The following is a 3950-nucleotide window of genomic DNA, read 5'->3' on the forward strand; positions in this document are numbered from 1 at the left end:
ATGATATAACATATCAGCCGCGAACATCGATAAAATTGCAAGTACTCACCGACATTGTCGCCGATTTTAGCGCCAAAATAATGCCCGAGGTCGAGCAGGAAGCTTTTTGTACCTCCCCTGGGCAACCCAACCTTTGGGTTCTATACACCGATGGCATATCCAATGCGTTAGGATCGGTATTGGGACTCGTACTCGAGGTCCCAAAAGGGGAAGTTATGCGCCAGTCCATACGGTTCCCCGATTGCAGGGTTAAAGCTAGCTCTCAAGTATGGACCACGGCGAGTCATCCTCAGATGCGACTCACAACTCGTCTTTAACCAAGTCACATGAAATTTCCAAATCAAAGAACAAAGGCTATAAAAGTACCAGGCAGAAATTTACAAACTACTGCAGGAATTCGATGAATGCTGACTCGACCAGATACCCCGAGCTCAAAACATCAAGGTGGACGGCCTCGCCAAACTAGCAGCTGCCACCAAAAATATCACTAAAGAAAACGTGGTCACCCTCCGCCACTTGTCAATAGACTAACTCGAGGTACATTCCATAAATTTGACTTGGGACTGGCGCAACCGCATCATGACATATTTGCAGGAGGGAACACTCTTACAAGACAAAAAGGAAGCCAAAAAGCTTCGAATGCAAGCGGCCAGGTACAACATCGTAAATCACGACCTGTACATCAGAACATTTGGGGGCCCTTAGCGAAATGACTAGGGTCGAGTTAGACAGGCGCGTTCTCGAAGAAGTACACGAAGGCCACTGTGGTGCCCATACAGGCAACCAAGCCCTCGTTAGATGCCTCATTCGGGTAGGATATTACCGGTCCACTATGAAAAAGGAAGTCGTAGATTATGTCAAGAAATGCGAGCAGTGCCAAAAGTATGCGCCTATGATACATCAAGCGGGCGAACACCTCCACTCTGTCACCTTGCCATGACCATTCATTGAATGGGGAATGGACATCATCAGACCCCTCCCAGCAGGGTGAGGTAAGATGTATTTCCTTTTAGTTTTAACTGACTACTTTTCCAAATGGGTGGAAGCAAGTGCGTTTGCCCAGATACGTGAACATGAAATCATCACGTTCATATGAAGGAACATCATATGCTGCTTCGGCATCCCCAAAGAAATCAGATGCGATAACGAACCCCATTTCACAGAGAAAAAGACGATCGAGTTCTTTGAAAAATGACGCATCAAACGAATACTCTTCACGCCATATCATCCCGCTGACAATGGTCAAGATGAATCCTCCAACAAAACCATATTGAATATCTTAAAGAAAAAGCTTGAGGACACCAAAGGGCTATGGCCGAAGTTTCTACCGACGGTATTATGGGCCTATCGCACCACGCAAAAAACAAGCACCAGCGAAACGCCATATTCATTAGTCTACGGAACTAACACCATGATACTTGTTGAGGTCGGAGAACCTAGCCTGAGATACTCCAACGAAAGCGGATCAAACAATGACGAGAACAAAAGACAAGACCTCGACGAGGCAGAAGAACGAAGATACATGGCTTACGTAAGGATGGTAACCCAAAAACAACAAGCAAAAAGGTACTACAACAAGAAGGCCAAAATACGACCACTCAAAGTCGGAGACTATGTTCTCAAAAGCCAAAACACAAGCAAACAAAGACCCAAGAGAAGGCAAACTAGGAACCAATTGGTACGGGCCGTACAAAATCACAACGGAAGCAAGCAAAAGAGCATTCCAACTAGAAACAATGGAAGGGAAACTACTACAAAATAACTGGAATGTCGCCCACCTCAAATACTTCAACTTCTGAAGAGGATGCCCCTCAAGTCATACTTTTTTCCCTCACCCAGGTTTTGTCCGAATTGGTATTTCTCGAGGAGGTTTTTAACGAGGCAACGAGGGGGACGTCTCGAAGTTCAAAGTATAATTCATTACCCCGCCTGCCGACAACCTCTCTAGTAAGAACGATGAAGAGACAAGATACATGAAAACTTCCCCAACATATGTACGAAACAGACATGTATAATACTCCAGTAAATGGAATAAAGCAGCATTTTGTACTCCATCAAGATACATTTTGTACTCCATCAAGATATTCTCCAACGAAGTGAAATAAAGCAACATTTTACCCTCCATCATTTTCTTTTGCATCTTAACATTCGACCTCTCTTGAATTACAATAGGTTAACATTTCGACCCTAACTCAAAATAACACCTCTACGGCAAAAAGACATCGCCAAAAGAAAATATTCGACTTCGCTCGAATTACAACAGGTTAACATTTCGACCCTAACTCAAAATAACACCTCTACCGCCAAAGGCCATCGCCAAAAGAAAACATTCGACCTCTCTCAAATTGCAACAGGTTAACATTTCGACCCTAACTCGAAATAACACCTCTACAGCCAAAGGCCATCGCCAAAAGAAAACATTTGACCTCGCTTGAATGGCTTAACATTCTATCTCGCTTGAATTACGTAACATTCAACCTCGCTGGAATTACGTAACATTCGACCTCGCTTGAATTACTTAACATTCGACCACGCTCGAATTACGTAACATTCAACCTCGCTCGAAATACTTAACATTCGACCTTGCCCGAATTAGTTAAACACTCAATCTCGCCCGAATTACCAAGACCTACAATCAACTATGCCAAAACAATTATACACAGGCGGCGGGAAAGCCGGTAACCCCATCAAAGCAAATAAATAACAATCTGAAAGTGCACAACAAAAAGGTGATCATTCCATTACAACTGTTGTATTACAAAAACTTTTTACAAAGGGCTCAAAAACGCCCTCACAAAAATAGCAAAGCAAAACAAAATAAATACAACAGCCCTACGCTGCATCATCCCCCATGACATACTCCTCGTTATACCAAGAATCAGAGGCAAGCATGTCCGCATCATCATCGTCATCGACGTCATCCCCGCCAGGTGTATCAGGATCATAACCATAGGCTTTACGGGTTGCACGTGCTTTAACACGAACACCCTCGAGCTATGCCTAAGACACCTTCCCATTAGCCTGTAGGGACTTGTACACTTCAAGTTGGACCTCGACATGGACCCACATCTCATACAACTCCTGCGGCACGACGGGATCAACTGAAGTATGAGACATGGAAGGTTGTGACTACCATCGCACCTCCTCCTCCTTCAAAGTGACAACCTGTTCGTTCAACACGGGCAACTCCGCCTCCAGATCTTGGATTCCTTCCTCCAACCTCACTACCTTGAGCGCTGACGTCTCCATCTCATTGTCATGCTCAGACCTACAAACCCAAAGGGCATCCTCCAGAGCCACTACCTCAAAAACAGCAGTCACCCTACCCTTTTTAGCATGAACCAATTCATCATCCTTAACGCTTAGTTCTCCCCTAAGATCAACAACCTCTGCCTCTCTTCGACCAAGCTCAGCAGTCAAGGTGGCCACCCGTGCCTGAAGGTCGGCATTCTCGGCCATCACCCCCTTGCTCACCTCAAACTTATCCTCATAGGCCTTAATGTCCGCCTCAAGTTAACTATTTCGGCCAATGGCCTTCATTACCTCTTCATCCCGCTCTTTTAGCTCTTCAACCTTCTGTGCCAACTCTTTCTCCTTTCCAGCTACTTGCAGTTATTATATTATCAGTTCAGTTTCAGCTTTCAGTATATTACCTTACATACTCAGTACATTATTTCGTACTGACGTCCCTTTTCTGGGGGCGCTGCATTTCATGCGTGCAGGTCAGATAGACAGATGGGTAGGCCTCTTCAATAAGTGTTATCCGAGTTCAGCTTGATCAGTAAGCTCCATGCCTTTCGGAGTTTCCGGGTCGAGAGCCTTATGTACATTTTGTATATATATGTATATAAGTTATGAGTAGGTTAGGGAGTTGTTCCTATCACAATATATCCATCAGTAGATGCTTGTAGACATATCCTGTCAGTTAGTGCAGTATGTTGGCTTGTAGG

This window comes from Nicotiana tabacum, chromosome 8 (genome assembly GCF_000715075.1).
Source record: "Nicotiana tabacum cultivar K326 chromosome 8, ASM71507v2, whole genome shotgun sequence".
Taxonomy (NCBI): Eukaryota; Viridiplantae; Streptophyta; class Magnoliopsida; order Solanales; family Solanaceae; genus Nicotiana; species Nicotiana tabacum.